This window comes from Erpetoichthys calabaricus, chromosome 8, assembly GCF_900747795.2.
Source record: "Erpetoichthys calabaricus chromosome 8, fErpCal1.3, whole genome shotgun sequence".
NCBI lineage: Eukaryota > Metazoa > Chordata > Cladistia > Polypteriformes > Polypteridae > Erpetoichthys > Erpetoichthys calabaricus.
In genome coordinates this window covers 8,783,187-8,807,858 of record NC_041401.2, presented here as the reverse complement: position 1 = coordinate 8,807,858, position 24,672 = coordinate 8,783,187, and the positions used below count along the sequence as shown (strand labels likewise).

The 24,672-nt window shown below is 44.6% G+C and overlaps 1 protein-coding gene across 1 annotated transcript in view; it reads right to left on the bottom strand.

The window, feature by feature from the left end:
• Positions 1–24,672, bottom strand: part of znf804a (zinc finger protein 804A) — a 359,039-nt gene that overhangs the window by 314,353 nt on the left and 20,014 nt on the right. The gene's annotated exons all lie outside the window — the stretch shown is intronic.

Here is a 24,672-nt window from a genome sequence, read left to right as displayed (position 1 = left end):
TTTATTTTTTTCTCCAGCCATCTGGAGTTTCTTTTTTGTTTTTTCTGTCCACCCTGGCCATCGGACCTTACTCCTTTCTATGTTAATTAATGTTATCTTATTTTAATTTTGTATTTTGTCTTTTATTTTTCTTTTCTTCATTATGTAAAGCACTTTGAGCTACTTTTTGTATGAAAATGTGCTATATAAATAAATGTTGTTGTTGTTGTATGAGGAAGTCGGGAGTGGCAGAGAAGTACGTAAGAGTTGTACAGGATATGTACGAGGGAAGTGTGACTGTGGTGGGGTCTGAGGTAGGAGTGACGGAGGTGGGATTACATCAGGGATCGGCTCTAAGCCCTTTCTTATTTTCAGTGGTGATGGACAGGCTGACAGATGAGATTAGACAGGAGTCCCCGTGGACTGTGATGTTTGCTGATGACATTGTGATCTGTAGCGACAGTAGGGAGCAGGTTGAGGAGACCCTGGAGAGGTGGAGATATGAGAGGAGAGGAATGAAGGTCAGTAGGACCACCAAGACAGAATACATGTGTGTGAATGAGAGGAAGGTCAGTGGAATGGTGAGGATGAAGGGTGTAGAGTTGGCGAAGGTGGAGGAGTTTAAATACTTGGGATCAACAGTACAGAGTAATGGGGATTGTGGAAGAGAAGTGAAGAAGAGTGCACAGCAAGGTTATTATAGTTTTGCCTTTTTAAATTAGTTTTTATTTCTATATTTTATCTGACCTTACTTGGAAATTCAGTTTAGTTTTAGTTTTCCTTCATCGTGTATTTTTAGCTTTAGTTTAGTTTTTATTTCACAAAGACATTTCTATTTTATTTTTATATCTATTAGTTTCAGTTTTAGTTTTAGTAATTATGGCATGGAACTCCTACGGAGTTTAGTTTTGTGTCACAATCAAACAGAACTATACACTATACACTTAACTTGGATGCGAGTTTAATGTTAGTGGAAGCTTATTACACTACATGGTTTACTATCTGGTTTTGTTTTTGTCTGATAAAAACAAGCATAATCAAAACTAGATACTGAATATGAACAATTTTACACAATTTTATAATTTTTAAAATATTTTCTCATGAAAATCACGGAGGCTTAGGAAGAACAGGGCTGTTAGACTTGAATCAGTGTGTAGACCCCACCTAGCTGTATTGAGGGAAACAAAGAAAAACAAGCATGTAGTGTGAAGGTTAGGGGCAGTGAGACTTGAATAGCCCAACATAAAGGACAGTAAACCCATAATGAGCAGAGCAAGAGCTGGTAATAGGAAATACGGAGAGGCATAAAACAACAGAGACAGCATCTGAGATTAAGAACAATATATACAGTGCATCCGGAAAGTATTCACAGCGCATCACTTTTTCCATATTTTCCACATTTCCTCAGAATTATACACACAACACCCTATAATGACAATGTGAAAAAAGTTTACTTGAGATTTTTGCAAATTTATTAAAAATAAAAAAATTGAGAAAGCACATGTACATAAGTATTCACAGCCTTTGCCGTGAAGCTCAAAATTGAGCTCAGGTGCATCCTGCTCCCCCTGATCATCATTGAGATGTTTCTGAAGCTTCATTGGAGTCCACCTGTGGTAAATTCAGTTGACTGGACCTGATTTGGAAAGGCACACACCTGTCTATAGAAGGTCCCACAGTTGACAGTTCATGTCAGAGCACAAACCAAGCATGAAGTCAAAGGAATTGTCTGTAGACCTCTGAGACAGGATTGTCTCGAGGCACAAATCTGGGGAAATTTCTGCTGCTTTGAAGGTCCCAATGAGCACAATGGCCTCCATCATCTGTAAGTGGAAGAAGTTTGAAACCACCAGGACTCTTCCTAGAGCTGGCCGGCCATCTAAACTGAGCGATCGGGGGAGAAGGGCCTTAGTCAGGGAGGTGACCAAGAACCTGATGGTCACTCTGTCAGAGCTCCAGAGGTCCTCTGTGTAGAGAGGAGAACCTTCTAGAAAGACAACCATCTCTGCAGCAATCCACCAATCAGGCCTGTATGGTAGAGTGGCCAGACGGAAACCACTCCTTATTAAAAGGCATATGGCAGCCCTTCTGGAGTTTGCCAAAGGCACCTGAAGGACTCTCAGACCATGAGAAAAAAATTCTCTGGTCTGATGAGACAAAGATTGAACTCTTTGGTGTGAATTCCAGGCGTCACGTTTGGAGGAAACCAGGCACCGTTCATCACCAGGCCAATACCATCCCTACAGTGAAGGATGGTGGTGGCAGCATCATGCTGTGGGGATGTTTTTCAGAGGCAGGGACTGGGAGACTAGTCAGGACAAAGGGAAAGATGACTGCAGCAATGTACAGAGACATCCTGGATGAAAACCTGCTTTAAGGCGCTCTTGACCTCAGACTGGGGCGACGGTTCAACTTTCAGCAGGACAACGACCCTAAGCACACAGCCAAGATATCAAAGGAGTGGCTTCAGGACAACTCTGTGAATGTCCTTGAGTGGCCCAGCCAGAGCCCAGACTTGAATCCGATTGAACATCTCTGGAGAGATCTTAAAATAGCTGTGCACCGACGCTTCCCATCCAACCTGATGGAGCTTGAGAGGTGCTGCAAAGAGGAATGGGCGAAACTGGCCAAGGATAAGTGTGCCAAGCTTGTGGCATCATATTCAACAAGACTTGAGGCTGTAATTGCTGCCAAAGGGGCATCGACAAAGTATTGAGCAAAGGCTGTGAATACTTATGGACATGGGATTTCTCAGTTTTTTTATTTGTAATAAATTTGTAAAAACCTCAAGTAAACTTTTTTCACGTTGTCATTATGGGGTGTTGTGTGCAGAATTCTGAGGAAAAAAATGAATTTAATCCATTTTGGAATAAGGCTGTAAGATAACAAAATGTGGAAAAAGTGATGAAGTGTTGTGAATACTTTCTGGATGCACTGTACTTTATCTAAACCTATTTATCCACAGTAGGATTACAGGAATCCTGGAGTCTACCCAAGCAGGTTTGGATGTAAGGCTGGGAAAATCCCTGGTATGCAATATGTATGATAAGGCTGATGTTAAGAACAAAAATAACATAATATTTCAACTATCTATTTTGAGAGAAAGAGAAAAACATTGATAAAAGCGAGACAAATATTTTAAAATATAATTCTGCTAAAGGATTACTTTCACAATATCAGGTATTTTAAGTTGTGAATATGAACTAAAAAACATAAATTAATACATTTTGAATAAATACAAAAACCCATTATGTTTAGTTTTTCATTACTTAGTAGACTCACTTCGCCTACCTACCTTTGTTTGTATCACTTCATTGTTAAACGATGTTTTTAAAGCAAAAGTGATTGGTCAGCAACAATATGCTGATCTTATATGATGACCTAGTCAGTCTCTCAATCAGTGCCGTTTTATTTTCAACAACCGGACGTGGTCTCCCCTCAACTTTCTTGTATACTCAGATATGGAGGATGGATATTTGAGGAGTAAACCGCAAGACAGTGATTATATTTTTATATTATGTACATTAAGGAACCAGCAACAACAAATCAAATCAAATGTATAATATATAGAACAATTATTATAAAAGTAAAGTTGAATAAATCGGACTCTGCAACTGAATGAATAAAAAAATAAATCGAGTATGTGTTTAGGTAAAGTACCACTTCTGGGTGATGGATTTGGCCCAAAAGTTAATACAGATCTACAATTTTGGTGTAACAACCACATGCCGAATTTCATCCATTTATCCACTTGCGTTTTTGAGTTATCGTGTTTACGCACACACACAAAATTTCCAAAAAACGGTATTTTTGGACTCTGGGAGGTCTATAACGTCAAGATTCATCAAAATATCGAGGTCGAATTTTTTCGTGATTACTATACTTTCCCTATACTTCGTATATGAGAAAGTAAAAACGATATCTCCTTTGCAAAGTGACAGGTGAATTGCTGTCAACAAAAAGCAGTCACCTGAGAAATAAACTGAAACATTACTCACTCGTGATTTTTCTATCCATATAGTAAATGTTTTGTTGACCAGCACATTCTGATTTCGGCCGTTTGAATTACATTGTGATATACAACAAGCACAAAGAAAGGCGGCATATGAATAGCTTTCTATTTCACACACTTTACGCACCCGCATTCAGCTTGCTCTGTCACCGCAAATGCTGTGTGATGTAGCCGTTCACTGGATGAATATGTGCGGGCGGCTTGTGGTGGATGAATTTCTGTTTTAGAGTTAAAACTTACAAGGGGTTAAAGACTAACGGCAAGAATATTCATTCAAAAACGAAAACTAAAAATATTTTAGTAAATTATTATTTTATTTCAGTTAGTCTTTCCAGCTACTTTAATAGTTTCGTTTAGTTTTAGTTTTATATTTCGGTTTTGTGTGTGCAGTGTCAACACTGTATATGGTGGGGATGGTGTGCTGCTGACCTCGACTCGGGACGTTGTGGGTCGGTGGGGGGAGTACTTCAAAGACCTCCTCAATCCCACTAACATGCCTTCCAATGAGGAAGCAGAGCCTGGGGACTCGGAGGTGGGCTCCCCCATCTCTGGGACTGAGGTCACCGAGGTGGTCAAAAAACTCCTTGGTGGCAGGGCCCCGGGGTGGATGAGATACGCCCGGAGTTCCTCAAGGCTCTGGATGTTGTAGGACTGTCTTGGTTGACACGCCTCTGCAACATCGCATGGACATCAGGGACAGTGCCTCTGGATTGGCAGACCGGGGTGGTGGTCCCCCTCTTTAAGAAGGGGGACCGGAGGGTGTGTTCCAACTAAAGAGCGATTATACTCCTCAGCCTCCCTGGAAAAGTCTATTCGGAGGTCCTGGAGAGGAGGGTCTGTTGGATAGTCGAGCCTCGGATTCAGGAGGAACAGTGTGGTTTTCGTCCTGGTCGCGGAACAGTGGACCAGCTCTATACCCTTAGCAGGGTCCTAGAGGGTGCATGGGAGTTTGCCCAACCAGTCTACATGTGTTTTGTGGACTTGGAAAAGGCATTCAACCGTGTCCCTCGGGGAATCCTGTGGGGGGTACTCCGAGAGTATGGAGTACCGGACCCCCTGATGAGGGCTGTTCGGTCCCTGTACGATCGGTGCCAGAGCTTGGTCCGCATTGCCGGCAGTAAGTCGAACCCGTTTCCAGTGAAAGTTGGACTCCGCCAGGGCTGCCCTTTGTCACCGATTCTGTTCATAACTTTTATGGACAGAATTTCTAGGTGCAGCCAGGGCGTTGAGGGGGTCCGGTTTGGTGGACTCAGGATTGGGTCACTGCTTTTTGCAGATGATGTTGTCCTGTTTGCTTCATCAGGCCGTGATCTTCAGTTCTCTCTGGATCGGTTCGCAGCCGAGTGTGAAGCGGCTGGGATGAGAATCAGCACCTCCAAATCCAAGACCATGGTCCTCAGCCGGAAAAGGGTGGAGTGCCCTGTCAGGGTTGGGAGCGAGATCCTGCCTCAAGTGGAGGAGTTCAAGTATCTCGGGATCTTGTTCACGAGTGAGGGAAGAATGGAGCGTGAGATCGACAGGCGGATCGGTGCAGCATCCGCAGTAATGCGGGCTCTGCATCGGTCTGTCGTGGTGAAAAAGGAGCTGAGCCGCAAGGCGAAGCTCTCAATTTACCAGTCGATCTATGTTCCTACCCTCACCTATGGTCATGAGCTATGGGTAGTGACCGAAAGAACGAGATCGCGAATACAAGCGGCTGAAATGAGTTTTCTCCGCAGGGTGTCTGGGCTTTCCCTTAAAGATAGGGTGAGAAGCTCAGTCATCCGGGAGGGGCTCAGAGTAGAGCCGCTGCTCCTCCACATCGAGAGGAGTCAGATGAGGTGACTCGGGCATCTGATCAGGATGCCTCCTGGGCGCCTCCCTGGTGAGGTGTTCCGGGCACGTCTAACCGAGAGGAGACACGCTGGAGGGACTATGTCTCTCGACTGGCCTGGGAACACCTTGGGATTCCCCTGGATGAACTAGAAGAAGTGGCCGGGGAGAGGGAAGAAGTCTGGGCATCTCTGCTCAAGCTGCTGCCCCCGTGACCTGACCTCGGATAAGCGGAAGAGGATGGATGGATGGATGGATGGCATTTCAGTTTTGTTAATTATTTTATTTCAGTTTACGAAAATGTTTTTTTAATAATAGTTTCAGTTTTGATTTTAGTTTTCGTTAACTATAATAACCTTGCTGCACAGGCAGGGTGGAGTGGGTGGAGAAGAGTGTCAGGAGTGCTTTGTGACAGACGGGTATCAGCAAGAGTGAAAGGGAAGGTCTACAGGACGGTAGTGAGACCAGCTATGTTATATGGGCAGGAGACGGTGGCGCAGGAGACAGAGCTGGAGGTGACAGAGTTAAAGATGCTAAGATTTGCATTGGGTGTGATAAGGATGGACAGGATTAGAAATGAGGACATTAGAAGGTCAACTCAGGTTGGATAGTTGGGAGACAAAGTCAGAGAGGCGAGATTGCGTTGGTTTGGACATGTGCAGAGGAAAGATGCTGGGTATATTGAGAGAAGGGTGCTAAGGATAGAGCTGCCAGGCAAGATGAGAAGAGGAAGGCCTAAGAGAAGGTTTATGGATGTGGTGAGAGAGGACATGCAGGTGATGGGTGAGACAGAACAAGATGATGAGGACAGAAAGATATGGAAGGAGATGATCCGCTCTGACAACCCCTAACGGGAGCAGCCGAAAGAAGAAGAAGAATCATTTTTATATAAACATTTGTAGGTTGTGAAACAAATTATCTGAGTTTCCATTATTTCTTATGGGGAATTTCGCTTTGATATACGAGTGCTTTGGATTACAAGTACGTTTCCGGAAAGAATTAAGCTCGCAAACCGAGGTTCCACTGTACTTTCAAAAAAATAAAACAGGCAGAGTCACACACGTGCACCTTGGGGCCAATAGGCTCTAGTGGTGGTTATTCAACACAAACCCACAAGGTGGCAGTCTATACCAACACCTCTTCTCTTACTCCCGCTACAGACCGGATGATTGACAGCTCGACTGCCTCTGACATCACTTCCGGTGTCTACCCGCCTTGACCTGCCTCTTCCTGCCTGGCCTAGCTCTTCACTTAACAGGAAGTGGCGTCATCCTTGCCAGTCTGGTCTTAGACTCTAAAGCCTTTAACTTTTCCTTTATAATATATGGGGTCACAGTGTCACCTGAAATCTTTATCATTTGTCTTTGCGTCTTTTTATAGTACAAAATGGGGAAATAAGCGAAAGCCAGGAAACACAACTTGACAGCAACCGAACTCTAAGTAGGCCACAAACTGAACTCGGGTCCTCAGTGGTTAGGGCAAGCTGTAACCGCTATGCCACTTTGTCACCCAATAAGAGTCACTGAACGTGATGGGTCAAATGTTAAGGTCACAGCAGTGGCGTAGCTTGCAAGGGGGGACATCTGTCCCCAGGCGCAGCATCCAGGGGGCGCTGAATTGATGTTCCCCATTGCATTTTGGCAAACAGGACGGGGTGCTAAATCTTCAGTTGTCCCCGGGCGGTGACAACCCTAGCTACGCCTCTGGGTCACAGAGGACCAGAGCGGCATTCAACGCAAGGGAAGGGGCCAATTCTAAACTTTATTTATGTATCACTCCTCAAGCCAGCCGGCACAATGAACGTATATAACAGAAGCAAAAAAGTCAACAAATATAAGGGGACAATAAAACATAAAAAAGAATTACAATTCATTTAAAAAGGCTAAATGATAAAAAGTGCGTCTTTAAATCAGTTTTAAAAGTTGCTGCTGTATCCTCTGATCTAATGCCCGGTGGTGAGCTGCTCCAAAATTCAGGTGCCATCGCAGGAAACACTTTATCACCATTTATCTTTAACAGACCCTGACTAGATGATCTCAGTGGTCTCACTGTCTGATAAAGTATCAGCATTTTCCGTGACACCCACCAATCAGCCACAACATTCAAGCCACCTGCCGAATAATGTGGAGGTCACCATGGACCCCCACAAGACCTCTGAAGGTGTCCCATTGTGCCGAGACGTTAGTGGCAGACCCTTTCAGTCCTGTAAAGTTGCCAGATGGGGCCTCCATGGATCGGACTTGTTTTTCCAGCACATCCCATGGATCCCTCTTTTTTGTGACACCCACTGCACCTGGAAAGGGGTCTCTCTTTTTGAACTGCCTTTCCTGAGGTTTCTTCCATTTGTTTTCCCCCTACAAGGGTTTTTTATGCGAGTTTTTCCTCGTCTTCTTAGAGAGTCAAGGCTGGGGGGCTGTCAAAAGGCAGGGCCTGTTAAAGCCCATTGCAGCCCTCCATGTGTGATTTTGGGCCCTACAAAAATAAATTGCCTTGTAGGTCTTGGGATTTTGGATGGCACCAAATCAACACTTTGAACTCTTTGCCATGTTCTGTTTTTTGCCACTGCCATTAAGTAATCCCGTGAAGGAGTGATTGTGGTCTGCAACCATCTTTAGGTAAGTAGTAAGTGTTAAAGTAACATCCACATGAATTCCAGGACTCAGGGTTTTCCGGCAGAGCATTGCCCATGGCATCATGTTGCCTCTATGGTCTTCTTGACTGCTTCCCATGGTGCACCTTGCTGTCATCTCATCTTCAGGCAAACAATGTAAATGACTCCAGCCATCCACTTGATCTAAAAAAAAATGTGATTCATCACATCGGGTCACCTCCTTCCATTGCCCCACGATCAAGTTCTGACACTCATCACGTGCGTGCCCTTTGTAGACCCTTTTGGCATTGGGCGCTCTGTGGCTACATATCAAGCTACGATGCACTGTGTGTTCTGACAGCTTTCTTTCATGGCCAGCATTAAGTTCTTCAGCATTTTTTTCTTTGCTACAGTGGGACTGGCCCAGATGGATATCACTAAGTTTTGGGTGCCCAAGAACCCAAAATGTTGGAAGTCTACATATAAACTGGTTGTCATCCTTTGGGACACTTTTGGTGGGTACTAACCACTCCATACTGGGAACACCCCACAAGACCTGCCATTTTGGAGATGCTCTGACCCCATCCTCTAGCCATCACAATTTGGCCCTGGATCTCGCAAACTGTGAGATGCACATAAAAAAGACCAAAAAGAAGCCCAATATGAGAGACAATAATCATGGTCTCGAGAGAACAGGACGGTCAAATCTAAAAGTACATGCAAGAAAAGAGAACAATGATACGCTTTGAATACTTCAGAGATTTGGAATCTGCAGATCAGATAAGGATTTGCACTCACAGCCATCCTTTGACCCTGTCATGTTGATTGCGCATTAGATAGTGTAACAGATAGAGGCTCTGTCGACCCCTTGAACCCTCAGATCAGATGTCAGACACCAGATAAAAGTCCAATATGACTTTATTTTATAATAATTATGTGCACCAAGCACACTCCACTCCACTATACTCATAAATAACACAATAATAAATCAGTAATCAATCAATCCTCCACTCCGAGACACGTTGCCACCCTTCAACCCAGCTCAGCTCACTCATCTGGGTTTCCCACAGTCTTTTATAGTCCATGAAACGGAAGTGCTCCTGAACCCTTGTCCATGTGACTCGTTAGCACTTCCGGGTCGGATGAAAACTCTCATTCTTCATCCCGGAAGTACGTTGTTTCCTCTGTCGCAGTAATTAAGACGCACTTCCGGGTTATAGGGTACATGAAAGTCCTTGAGCCTCCCTGCAGCATCCTCTGGTGGGCCCCACAGTGTCCAGCAGGGTCTGGAATAAAAACTCCATTGTCCATGATTCCCTGCTGGTCTTTGGGGCACTTCCATGCTACAGGGAGGGCTCCGTCTAGTGGCCTGGGGGTATTGGCCGGGATGAACGACCGGCCATCTCCCACAATAGATAGATAGATAGATAGATAGATAGATAGATAGATAGATAGATAGATAGATAGATAGATAGATAGATAGATAGATAGATAGATAGATAGATAGATAGATAGATAGATAGATAGATAGATAGATAGATAGATAGATAGATAGATAGATACTTTATTAATCCCAAGGGGAAATTCACATACTCCAGCAGCAGCATACTGATAAAGAACAATATTAAATTAAAGAGTGATAACAATGCTGGTATAACTGACAATAACTTTGAATAATGTTAAAGTTTACCCCCCCCGGTGGAATTGAAGAGTTGCATAGTGGAGAGGAGGAACGATCTCCTCAGTCTGTCAGTGGAGCAAGACGGTGACAGCAGTCTGTCGCTGAAGCTGCTCCTCTGTCTGGAGATGATCCTGTTCAGTGGATGCAGTGGATTCTCCATGATTGACAGGAGTCTGCTCAGCGCCCGTCGCTCTGCCACAGATGTCAAACTGTCCAGCTCCGTGCCTACAATAGAGCCTGCCTTCCTCACCAGTTTGTCCAGGTGTGAGGCGTCCCTCTTCTTAATGCTGCCTCCCCAGCACACCACCGCATAGAAGAGGGCGCTCACCACAACCGTCTGATAGAACATCTGCAGCATCTTATTGCAGATGTTGAAGGACGCCAGCCTTCTAAGGAAGTATAACCGGCTCTGTCCTTTCTTACACAGAGCATCAGTATATACAGGGTGGCCCACGAAAAAGTAGCCTGCCTTCCTGCCAGAGTGGCGCGCCGAGTGAATCCTTCCCCGTAGCACCTTGTCAACCCAACCCTTCCACCGAGTTTATTGGGGGACGCCGCGTTGGCGGCTTGCGTCACGCCTCCCCGCCCCCGGGTCCTGTTAGTCTGGGGAAACGGTGACAAATGAGGCATCATATTGTTACTATAGTAATACTATAGTAACGCGGGCTACTTTTTCGTGGGCCACCCTGTATAATATGTATCTATGATACAGTATATCCATCCATCCATCCATTTTCCAACCCTTTGAATCCGAACACAGGGTCACAGGGTCACGGTGGTCTGCTGGAGCCAATCCCAGCCAACATAGGGCGCAAGGCAGAGAACCAATCCCGGGCAGGGCGCCAACCCACCACAGTCTATGATATATCGTTGATTAAAAAAGAACAAATTGGTATTAGTGGGCTCCTTTCAAAAAAACATTAGGGGGTGTGCGATTAAAACTTTTACGAAAACTCAGGTCGCAAATACTTAAAGGTTGAGAAACGCTGCTCTATAGGTCCAGAACCACAAGTGACATCAACAGGGCCAGGTGGAATCTCCTTTGAATGATCTGCAGGAAAGTGAGGTAAAGAGTCAGTGCCCTCTGCCACATCCCGGTCAGATTCGGAATTGCCCTCACTCAAGCCCTTTAGGTGCCCCCCATGTGCACGTGTGTGACACCACATAGATCTTAAGAGAGGTTGCAAACTTCATACCGGAACCAAACGAAGACCTGAGACCAAATCCCCCGAGTTGCAATGCAGCAGTGACAACTATTGTGCAGCCATGTTGTCCAACCACAAACAACACCAACTAATTCAAGGATCATTAATTGGCTTCCCTTGCCTTTTTCTTGCCACTTCACAGCTAAGCCGTGCAATTTTGTCTTAACACATTACTTGTAAAGTGCTTTTCCCAATGTGTTATCTTATTTATTTTTATTTTTCTTGCTTCGTTCAGACTTTAGCCCTCACTTCAACCCACACTTTTCAAGCTGTGTATTTTTTTTCCCTTTCTAGGTTGTGAATGTATTGCTTCAGATATTTCATAATGTGAGATTCTGACCAGACCAAGAAACATAACATAGTAATGGTTTACATGACATGATGGTTTCTGCCCAACGGAAAATAGGAAGAATTAAAGTTAAAGTTAAACTTGGTTTGCTATCTGAGTACCATTATCTGTGCTTCAACTCCGTCATTTAGGATGCTCCATTGTCTGCTCTTCATCACAGTGTGAGTGCAATGGCTGGGTTTTGATACCAAGAAGAGGTTGTAAAGATAATGCTAACTATAATGGTGTTAGCGGTGGGATATCCCTCACTTCAGACAAAGAATTTTACCTTAATCGAGGTATTGTCATACACACGCAGCCAACGGGCCTGACAGAGCGCGAAGGAACAAAAGGTGGGGATGTAAGATGGAGTGCTAATGTCTCTCTTTCTTCATCATTAGAATAACGGAAGGTTAAAAAGACAACACTTTGGAACTCCAACGACTACAAAACCCTTCTGGACTTCCGTTGATGACTTCAGTTCCGGTTCCCTCGGATGACACTCCTGTTCTACACACCTGACATCACTTCCTGGCTCCCTGGCGATGACATCATCTCTGTCGTCTGCTCTCCACCTCACACCTGCCACGACTACATCAAAGACCCGTCAAACTGTGTTTGTTTGTCGACTGTGTATTATATGCATCCTTTGTCCGTAGCAACAGTCAGACATTAAACGGGGAATTCCTCCAAAGACCCAAAGTCTTTTTGTACCTCCACAGTATTCAAAATGTGAACCTGCTACAGCAGGGGGTCTCCAACACGTCGGTCATGAGATACCGGTAGCTCGCAACCCCTTTCCAAATAGCTCGCCAAAGGGTTAATGAATTGTACATAAATTTGAAAACTTGATTAGTCAAATCAGGGGTGGACGATCTTTCCAAAAAAATCATATCACGATCCTTTCAACACAAAATCACGATCCACAATCCGAATTGCAATCTCTCTTTTCAATGTGGTAAACACTTCAGAGAATATCCAGACTCGACCTCATCAAGACCTGAGTAACAGCTTTATTTTAAATATCAAACAAAGTTGAATTCAATTGTACTCTCGTTTGCTAGCTAAGCAGAGTTAAGGAACAGGCCCTGAAGCTGGTGAGTGAGTGAGGAGAACAACCCACCCCTCGGCCCATTGCGTGGATCTCGAATTGGCTCAAATAAATTGGTACCGCAAGCGAACTATGACTCTTCTTCTTTCAACTACTCCTGTTAGGGGTTGCCAGAGCGGATCATCTTCTTCCATATCTTCCTGTCCTCATCATTTTGCTCTGTCACACCCATCACCTGCATGTCCTCTCTCACCACATCCATAAACCTCCTCTTAGGCCTTCCTCTCCTCCTCTTACCTGGCAGCTCTATCCTTAGCACCCTTGTCTCAATATACCCCTCATCTCTCCTCTGCACATGTCCAAACCAACGCCATCTTGCCTCTCTGACTTTGTCTCCTAACCTGAGCTGACCCTCTAATGTCCTCATTTCTAATCCTGTCCGTCCTTGTCACACCCAATGCAAATCTAAGCATCTTTAACTTTGCCACCTCCAGCTCTGTCTCCTGCTTTCTGGTCAGTGCCACCGTCTCCAACCCATATAACATAGCTGGTTTCACTTCCGTCCTGTAGACCTTCTCTTTCACTCTTGCTGATACCCGTCTGTCACAAATCACTCCTGACACTCTTCTCCACTCATTCCACCCTGCCTGCACTCTCTTCTTCACCTCTCTTCCACAATCCCCATGACCGCAAGTGAACTATGATACAAAGTGAAATAAGAGAAGTCGCAAAATCAACCGGAATGTTCAAGCAAATTATAGAAAAAAACCCGATCTAAATCCGGGAAGTAGTCAACTCGTGAAAAGTGGACAGACAGACAGACAGACCTTGGATTTTATATATTATATATTAGTAAACCTTCAAAATAATGTGCAATTGGGTACTGGACTTCCTCACCGGCAGACCTCAGCAAGTGCGTATTGATGGAAAAACCTCCTCCATCATCACCATCAACACTGGCACCCAACAGGGCAGCGTGTTGAGCCCCCTGCTTTACTCTCTCTACACCCATTACTGCGTAGCTAAGTACAGCTCTAACACCATCCTCAAGTTTGCTGACGATACCACTGTAATAGGTTGGACCAGCGAGGACGATGAAATGGGCCTACAGGGAAGAGGTCAGACTCCTGGCAGAATGGTGTCAGGACAACAACCTCACCCTCAACGTTAGCAAAACTAAGGAGATGATTGTGGATTTCTGCAAACAGGCAACAGAGCACAGCCCCATCTACATCGGAGGTGAGGCTGTGGAGCAGGTCAGCAGCTTTAGGTTCCTCAGAGTCACCCTCACTGATGACCTTAAATGGTCAAGTCACACTGCGGCAGTAGTCAAGAAAGCCAAACAATGTCTCTACTTCCTCAGGAGACCAGAGGTGTGACCAGAACATCATGTGTGGGTGGGCATTTGGCTTGTCTGGGGCGGCAAAAAATATCCATCCATCCATCCCCATTTTTGTAGGGGGGTCAAATAATAATAACAACATAGTTTTATATAACATATTAAAGCAAAAATTGTGGCATAAATCATAACCTATTGTTCAATAAAATTAACAGAGGCAATGGAACTTGTATTATTATTTTTTGTGAACAAATATAGAACTACAGTGATTCCTCGCTATATTACGCTTCGTCTTTCGCGGCTTCACTCCATCGCGGATTTTAAATGTAAGCATATGTGAATATATATCGCGGATTTTTCACTGCTTCGCGGATGTCTGCGGTCTACAGTACGTGTGCTTCCTCAGTTGATTTGCCCATTTGAATTCAAACAAGGGACGGATTTGAATTCAAACAAGGGACGCTATTGGCGGATGGCTGAGAAGCTACCCAATCAGAGCACGCGGTTAAGTTCCTGTGTGCTGCTGATTGGCTCAGCGACGGAGTGCTGCATTAACCAGGAAGTCTAATCTCACTCATTCAGCATTAACGTGCCCCTGCAACTGCTTCATAATCGCTAATAGAAGATGCAAATGATTGCAGAAAAGGTAAAAGTTTTGGATATGTTGAAGGATGGAAACAGCTACATCTCTGCAGAACACCATTACAGCATCAATGAGTCCACAATTCTTTTTATTTAAAAAGGAGGAAAAGCATATAAGATCTACAGGGCGCAAAATGAGTTGCAAGTGGACGTCATAAGGCAGTAGTCTGGATGGAATCTGCTTTAGGGATTTGGATTGAAGAGTGATGGAAGAAGAACAACGGCGGTGCTACACAGTCGCCTGAAGAGGCTCCTTTAGAAGAGCTGTAACGCTATCCTTTGTTGTGCAGTAAAATTAAACTCATCGTTATCGGACAAGTCGTCGTGTCATTGTTGGTGAGTAACCATAATTAATTATTTACGTGCAGTACTTATTACATGTACATAGTTTAGTGTCACTGTACACACATTTTACTGTATACAATTTTTCTTGCATTGTACGTATTTATTGTTGGTGGCCTGTCTGTCGTAATGGCTGTAACATATGTGATATCGGAGACGCTCGATATCTTTAAAATAATATTTAGGTTTTACTGTATGTAAACTGTGTGTTTACATACATAATTTCAATGAATCTTACCTAATATCTAAGAGAATACAAAGGGTTTATGCTGTATAATTGTGCGTGAAATGTTTATAATAGTGTGGGAGAGTTTATAAATGCTTAAAATATATAAAAATAACCACATGAACATATGGTTTCTACTTCGCGGATTTTCTTATTTCGCGGGTGGCTCTGGAACGCAACCCCCGCGATGGAGGAGAGATTACTGTATATCTACAAGGTAAATATCAATAAAGTCAAATGTATACAACATATGAGAGCAAGAACAGAAACGTGGCTCATTGTAGTCATGGGAGGCTATAGGACATCAGTTTCCAGTGTTTAACCTGAATATTATCTACAGGACCAGTCGGCGGTTACTCTTGACAAATTCTGAAATAAATTCATTCACGTCTAGATTTTCTGTGATCTTTTTCTCGTGTGCCAGAAGGACTAAATTTCTCTTCCTTGAATGCAGCATTAATTGTTCGGCGGAGTGGAGTGAGAATGCGGTTCAAAGTAGAGAAAGAGCTTTCGCATGCAGCTGAAGACACACCAATGATGAGCGCTGTGATGCAAACATGGCTCTGACGTGCGGGATACCAGACGCGTGTTTGTGGAAGCCGCCACCGTCTTTTTCTAGAGCTTTTTTCCAGTTAGTGTAGCCGTGTTTGGTGAATATGTCCTCGCGGTCCGAATTGGAAACACTAAATTTGCGGCAGGCAAAGCAAAAGCTGCCATCACGGACAACAGAATATTCAAGCCGTGGTCGAGACTGATACCAGCTTGCACTAAAACATCTGAGTGTCTTTCCGAATGCGCACTTGGGATAATTAATTAAAACGGGCTGGGATGGGCTATCCATATTTAAGTCAGGCAGACCGGACTGTATATTTTGTTGAAGGCAGAGGTTTGGAGTACCCGACACGGGCGCAGAGCTGGAGGATTGTGTAGGCTTATCTACATCTTTTGGAGTTTCAGTTCCCGACGTGGGTGCGCTGTGCTCCGTGTTGGTAGCAGCAGTGCTGTGCTCAACCGCGGAGCCAGTAGCTTGCGGAGTGACAGAGGTTGAAGATGTCTGCTTTTTAATAAGCCACCTATGCATAGCCTTTGGTGTTACCAACCAGAAAATAAAAGAAGAAAAGAACGTATACGCTGTTTTATTTAAAGAATGCGGTCAACAGGTTCAAAACGTGTTGCAAAATGTGCGGCGAAGTGAACTGTGAGCAGCAAGGTGCCAGTCTAGTGGAGGAGACACTGACGGATACGCCGCAAATTCAAACGGGCCGATTGGAAAGCAACTCAGTTTTAAAAATCAAATGTTATTCTTCTCCAGAGTTTTCAATGGACAGACAGAGCATTTCGCAGGGGGGGACACGGCTTGTCTCTTGGGGGGCAGTGCCCACCCCAGCCCCCCCCCCCACATGGTCACGCCTCTGCAGGAGACTGAGTAAGGCCCTGATGTCCCCCAAAACCCTGTGCAGATTTTACAGGTGTACTGTGGAATCTATCCTGACAGGATGCATGACATCCTGGTACAACAACTGCTCAGTTTAGAAAGTGGTGAACACAGCACAGCAGATCACGGGCACACAGCTCCCTGCAATCCATCACATCCACACTACACACTGTCTTGGGAAAGTGACCCGTATCAGGTGGGACCCCAGGTACCCTGCGCTGTCACTTTTCACCCTCCTCCCATCTGGGAAGTGACTAAAGTCCTTTCGGATGTGCACCTCCAGGGTTCAGGAACAGTTTCTACCCAACTGCACTCATGAACTCATGAACAATCAGTAACCTTGTGTCATCTCCACTGCTACCTGCACATATACTTCCGCTGCTGTCTCTATTTATTCCTAGGATTTTGGTTTTATTTATTTACTTATTTATAATCATTTATTTATTGTGTGCGGGGTTTTTTTTTGTCTGTGTTCACTGTCTGCAGGGGCACATGCAAGCAAGCATTTCATTGTACATAGTACTTGTACTTGTACACATGACAATAAAGAATTGAAATTGAAATAATGTGCAGTTAAAGTCTTGACAGCATTCTCAGCATTTCTGGAGCTTAGTAGAGCCAGATAACTAGAAGAATCTTCACCAAGCAGCTCTGAAAATGTATGCACTGTTTGGGTCTCCATACCTCTGTGAGTCTGATATGAATGTCATGAAATCAAAGTTCAGAACAAGACTGACAGACGGTCTTTGAAATGACTCCATCAGAGTGAACCCGAGTGGCTCCACTCCACCAGACACCTCAGTGCCAGTCATCTGACTCACTAAAGAACACATCACACATCCATCCATCCATTTTCCAACCCGCTGAATCCGAACACAGGGTCACGGGGGTCTGCTGGAGCCAATCCCAGCCAACACGGGGCACAAGGCAGGGAACCAATCCTGGGCAGGGTGCCAACCCACCGCAGGACACACGCAAACACACCCACACACCAAGCACACGCTAGGGCCAATTTAGAATCACCAATCCACCTAACCTGCATGTCTTTGGACATGGACCTGTGAATAAAGTGACAAAATGACAAATGAATAAGTCATATCTGTTGTGGAACATGACCCGGACACAGACAGGCAGACACGTTCAAATCACCCCACACACGTTTATTTACAGCGTCCATATTTACAGTTAAGTGCTCACAGTCCCCAAGTCCCCAAAAGTCTTGTCCACAACACAATGCCTTCCCTCTCTCTTCAGGCTGCCTCCTAACCTCCTCCCAGACCTTGTCCCTCTTCCACCCGACTCAAGTCCTGAATGAAGGGAGGTGGCCTCTTTTATGATCAACCGGATGTGCTCCAGGTGCTTCCCGACAACCTTCCACCGGTACTCCCCAGTGCGTACCCGGAAGCACTCTGGGTGTCCCTGATCCTCTTCCCCCTGAGGTCCAGGGCTCCCAAGGCATTGGAGTGCCCCTTGGGCGGTGACCACGGGCCCCTACAGAGTTGAGCTTCCAAGCTCTGTACCGGTGGTCCCCATAGCCACCAGGGCGGTTGCTCCCACGTGGTCTGGGGAAAGCGTAAGCCCTCTTCCAGGTCCTCCGGGGCGTCCCAGCCAGGTCGCCCCCCCCAGCCACCTGCGACACTGTATTTGGAATTGTATTGTTTTGTATGGAGAGCATTCATGTTTTAATTCAATAGTGTGAGAGACACTAGAAAATGCGTACAGACATACAAAATGCTCTTGCAGGTGAACTCAATATTTTTTTGTGATGTTTGTTGTGGACACCAACATTTTGTAAATGTTCAGGCTAGATGAGCTTATTCAGTTTGTTTGCGTTGAAATAAGCTATGAGAAGAATCGGTCTTGGCCATTTCCACTTTGTAAAAGTAGCTCTCAGGGGGGGAAAAATGGTTGGAGACCCCTGTGCTACAGTGTAGGGATGGTGCTGCCCCCAAAGATGCTGCCTCCGTTTTAGCTCAGCCAGTTTAGAGGTTATGATCAAAAAAAGGAACAGAGTTCATCCTCAGATAATGAACAAGTGAAAAGGGTGAAGGCATGTGCTAAATTAAACGGTGTGAAGAGTGGGATGCCCTTTGGCAGAACCTAGAAATCTAAAGTGATGGAAAGCGTAGCAGCGAGTCACATGCACGTCAGTCGCACTGCTGAGCAGAGATCATCCGGAGTGGTGGCTCTGAGGCTAAGGATCTGCACTGGCAATCGGAAGGCTGTCGGTTCGAATCCCATAAATACCAAAAGGGACTCTGCTCTGTTGGGCCCATGAGCAAAGCCCTTAACCTGCAATTGCTGAGTGCTTTGAGTAGTAAGAAAACCACTATATAAATGCAAAGAATTATTATTATTATCCTTCAATTTAAGGAGGGCAAGATTACAGAGTGGTGCCAGTCTTTATTCAACCAGTGTTAGGTGTGGGATGTGCTTTTGCTGATGACAGAGGAAATGTGTAACAAAAAAGGACAGTGCAAGCTGGTTTTCTTCATTGACTTGAAATCATCTGGCAATTAAAGTGCAAGTTATAGTGGGGCAAAGGGTGATCGTGATCTTTATTAAAATGGTGTCAGCGGTGGGATTATCTTCTGCTGATAACAAGGAAAGTATAACAGATATGCAGACAGTATGCAGATGACACCCAGTTATACCTTTCTTTTAGATCAAATGAAGTTTCTCCGATGTTGTCTTTAATTAGTCGTGATAGTGAATTAAAGGAGTGGATGGATGAGTACTACTTGTCTTTAAACACAGATAAAACAGAGATGATAATTGTTGGTAGGAATGAAACTCATCTCTGTAATATTTTGTCATCATTTAACTCAGATGGAATCGCCATTAATTTTACTGAATTAGCCCTTATTTTTGACTCTAGCATGTCATTTAAAGCGCACATTAGACCTCTTATAACTTTTCAAGACATGCAGAAATGAGTTCACGCTTTTGTTTTCAGTCGACTAGATTACTGTATTGCACTCCTAACAGCACTACCTAAGAAAGACATCAATCATTTACAGTTAGTGCAGAACGCAGCAGCCAGAATCTTAACTAGAACAAGAAAATCAGAGCACATCACCCCAGCCTTAGCGTTGTTACACTGGTTACCCGTGTCATTTAGAATTGACTTGAAAATACTGCTGATGGTTTACAAGGCCTTCGATAATTTCACCCTGTCCTGTATTTTGAGGTTCCTGTCCCCTTACATTTCATGTTGTAACCTTAGATCTTCTAATGGTGGTCTGCTTAAAATTCCAAGAACCAACCTGTGCTCCTGGCCATCTGGCCTTATCAATGGACTCATCTTTAGAGATTTATATCATAATATTGTACTGTACATAAGGAGGCTACTTTTCTACTTCATATTTATCTCTTTTTTTAACGTCATTTAGATTTATTTGTTTTTTCTTTGTTACTTATTCTTTAATTTTATTCCCTAATCTAACCCTAACTTTCTCTTTGACATTTTGTAAAGCACTTTCAGTTACAATACAATACAATACAATACAATACAATACAATTTATTTTTGTATAGCCCCAAATCACACAAGTAGTGCCACAATGGGCTTTAACAGACCCTGCCTTTTGACAGCCCCCAAGCCTCAACTCTCTAAGAAAACAAGGAAAAACTCCCCCCAAATATATACCCTTGTAGGGAGAAAATGGAAGAAACTTTGGAAAGAGAGACCCCTTACATGCTACACCGATCCCTCTCCCACTTGGACAGAGGCAGTGGTGCTGTAAGAATTATGTTTCTGGACTTCTCTAGCGCCTTCAACACCATCCAACCTCTGCTCCTTAGGGACAAGCTTACAGAGATGGGAGTAGATTCATACCTGGTGGCATGGATCGTGGACTATCTTACAGACAGACCTCAGTATGTGCGTCTTGGGAACTGCAGGTCTGACATTGTGGTCAGCAGCACAGGAGCACCACAGGGGACTGTACTTTCTCTGGTCCTGTTCAGCCGATATACATCAGACTTCTAATAAAACTCGGAGTCCTGCCACGTGCAAAAGTTTGCTGACGACACTGCTATCGTGGGCTGCATCAGGAGTGGGAAGGAGGAGGAGTATAGGAACCTAATCAAGGACTTTGTTAAATGGTGCGACTCAAACCACCTACAACTGAACACCAGCAAAACCAAAGAGCTGGTGGTGGATTTTAGGAGGACCAGGCCCCTTATGGACCCTGTGATCATCAGAGGTGACTGTGTGCAGAGGGTGCAGACCTCTAAATACCTGGGAGTGCCGCTGGATGATAAACTGGACTGGACTGCCAATACTGATTCTCTGTGCAAGAGAGGATAGAGCCGACTATACTTCCTTAGAAGGCTGGCGTCCTTCAACATCTGTAATAAGATGCTGCAGATGTTCTTTCAGACGGTTGTGGCGAGCGCCCTCTTCTACACGGTGGTGGGCTGGGGAGGCAGCATAAAGAAGAAGGACGCCTCACGCCTGGACAAACTGGTGAGGAAGGCAGGCTCTATTGTAGGCACGGAGCTGGACAGTTTGACATCCATGGCAGAGCGACGGGCACTGAGCAGACTCCTGTCAATCATAGAGAATCCACTGCATCCACTGAACAGGATCATCTCCAGACAGAAGAGCAGCTTCAGTGACAGACTGCTGTCACCGTCCTGCTCCACTGACAAACTGCAACTCTGCAACTCTGTCTTACATAACTGTTTCCAATACAGTGCTTTTCTCTAATTCATGATCTCACCACATTTCTTCTCCCTCTGGTACTCCAGTTACCACCCACATTGCCAAATACAGATCTATCTATCTATCTATCTATCTATCTATCTATCTATCTATCTATCTATCTATCTATCTATCTATCTATCTATCTATCTATCTATCTATCTATCTATCTATCTATCTATCTATCTATCTATCTATCTATCTATCTATCTATCTATCTAGGTTGGGCATGCAGTGGATGTCAAAAACAGGGGATAAATACAACACAATACACAAAAATAGTGCCTGTAAGTTTAGAACATCTGAACAACCTGGACGAGAGCAGGCCATTCAGCCCAACAAAGCTCACCAGTCCCATCCACTTCATTCTTCTAAAATAATATCAAGTCGAGTTTTGACGGTCCATAAAGTCCTCCTGTCTACCACACTACTTGGTCACTAATTCCAGGTGTCTGTGGTTCTCTGTGTGAAGACAAACTTCCTAATGTTTGTGTGAAATTTCCCCTTAACAAGTTTATCTGACATCTCAGAATTACTCCTAGGATTTACACTGAAAGTTTGGCTAGGAAAATAAAATTTGTCCTACGGCAGAGTAGGATATAAGAAGAATTTATGAAACGTCCTACAACAAGTAGCAGCTAGAAGGCCACGTTTGGGAATGAATGAAAATCACCCTGAACTGCCAATTGGCACCCATGAAGGTGTTTTGTAGACATCAATTGGTTGCCAATTAGTGCAGAATGCAGCAGAGAAAATCTTAACTAGAAACGGAAAATCGGAGCACATCCTCATTGGTACAAAATCCACATTATCCAAAACTGATCATTTTTCATTTGTTATTGATAATTTGTCTGTCTCCCCTTCCCCACAGGTGTCATCCTTGACAGTACTTTATCCTTTCAGTCCCACATCAATAACATCTCCCGGTCTGCGTATTTCCACTTGCGTAACGTTAATCGTGTTCACCCCACACCACTGCTATCCTCGTTCACAGCCTGGTCACTTCTCATCTGGATTATTGCAATTCCCTTTTCTTTGGTCTTTCTCGCAAATCTCTTTATAAGCTTCAAACTGGTCCAGAATTCAGCTTCCCACCCGCATCATTACTAGAACCTCCTCTATTCACCATATCTCTCCCGTCTTGCAGCAGCTTCTTTGGCTTCCAGTTCAGTTCCGCATTCAATTCAAAATTCTTCTGTTAACTTTTAAGGCTCTCCACAACCTCGCTCCTCCATATCTGTCTGAGCTCCTCCATGTTGCCATTCCCTCCCTCACCCTTAGATCCTCTTCCTCCATCCACTTGACTGTCCCCTTTGTCCATCTTACCACCATGGCATTCAGTTGCTCTGCTCCCCAGCTCTGGAACTCACTGCCACCTGAGCTTAGAAATATTGAATCATTTTCACTTTTCAAATCTAAACTTAACACTCATTTGTTTAAGACTGCTTTTTCTCTTTGATTACAATTGCTCTGTCTGATTTTAATTTTTGTATTTTAGTTTGGTTTATATTCTGTGTTTTATCTATTGTTTGGTGTCCTTGAGTGTTTAGAAAGGCGCCTACAAATAAATAAAATGCATTATTATTATTATTATTATTATTATTATTATTATTATTATTATTATTATTATCTCAGCACTTTAGTGTCGTTACGTTGGTCATTCAGAGTTGACTTTAAAAACTACTAACAGTTTACAAACCCTTAAATAATCATCCATCCATCCATTTTCCAACCCGCTGAATCCAAACACGGGGATCTGCTGGAGCCAATCCCAGCCAACACAGGGAACAAGGCAAGAACCAATCCCGGGCAGGGTGCCAACCCACCGCAGGACACACACACACGGGCCAATTTAGAATCACCAATGCACGTCTTTGGACTGTGGGAGGAAACCCACACAGACACGGGGAGAACATGCAAACTCCACGCAGGGTGGACCCGGGAAGCGAACCCAGGTCCCCGTACAGCGAGGCAGCAGCGCTACCACTGTGCCACCCCTTAAATAATCAGCTCCTTCCTATATTTTTATATTTAATGACCTCTTGGGCACGGCTTTCAGCAGTGTGTCTGTCTGCGGAGAGAGTGTCGATGTCGTCATTGAGAGGTTTACTGACCTCGGCAGTGACATTCATGTGATTCTGGTGACTTTTTGTATGAAGTCAGTAGATGGATTGGAAGAACATGGGGGGTCATGAGGTCGCTGTAAAGGGGTTTATGGCGCTCCTGATATCTCTGCAAAAGGACGAAGGTCCAAGTCTTTAGAGTCCTGGTGCTTCCTGTTTGTGAGACATGGACGCTATCCAGTGACCTGAGACAAAGACTGGACTCCTTCAGTTCTGTGCCTCTTCAGAGAATCCTTGGGTACTGCCCTGATCGTGGGTCTCAACAGACTGAGTGAGGAGTCTGAGTGTCTGGGCTTGTGAGGGTCCTGATAGAAACCAACATCCAAGCCTTTAATGACCTCTTGGGCACGGCCAACAGCAGTGTGTCTATCTGCGGAGAGAGTGTCGACCTCATCATTGAGAGGTTTACTGAACTCGGCAGTGACATTCATGTGACTCTGGTGACTCTTTGTATGAAGTCAGTAGACGGATTGGGTGAGCATTGGGGGTCATGAGGTCGCTGGAAAGGGGTGTATGGCGCTCCTGATATCTCTGCAAAAGGAGAAAGGTCCAAGTTTTTAGAGTCCTGGTGCTTCCTGTTTGTGAGAAATGGCCGCTATCCAGTGACCTGAGACAAAGACTGGACTCCTTCAGTTCTGTGCCTCTTGGGTCCCGCTCTGATTGGGGGTCTCGACAGAGTGAGTGAGGAGTCTGAGTGTCTGGGCTTGTGAGGGTCCTGATAAAAACCAACATCTAGGCCTTTAATGACCTCTTGGACACTGCCATCAGTGTGTCTGTCTGCAGAGAAGGCGTCGACCTCATTGAGAGGTTCACTTACCTTCATGTCTCTGGTGACTCTTCCTATGAAGTCAGTAGACGGATTGGGAGAGCATGGGGGGTCATGAGGTCACTGGAAAGGAGTGTTTGGTGATCCACTATCTCTGAAAAAGGATGAAGGTCCAAGTCTTTAGAGTCCTGGTGCTCCCTGTTTGAAAGACATGGACACTATCCAGTGACCTGAGATGAAGACTGGACTTCTTCATGTATGTCTCTTCAGAGAATCCACTGGTTTGACTTCGTGTCGCTCATGGAGTCCCAAATGAAGCACAGAACCTGCATTGTGAGGGAGCATCAGTTACGACACTACTTCAATGTGGTGTGATTCCCCGAGGGTGATCCGGCTCACAGGACCCTTTATTGTTGAGGACCTAAGTGGCTGGAC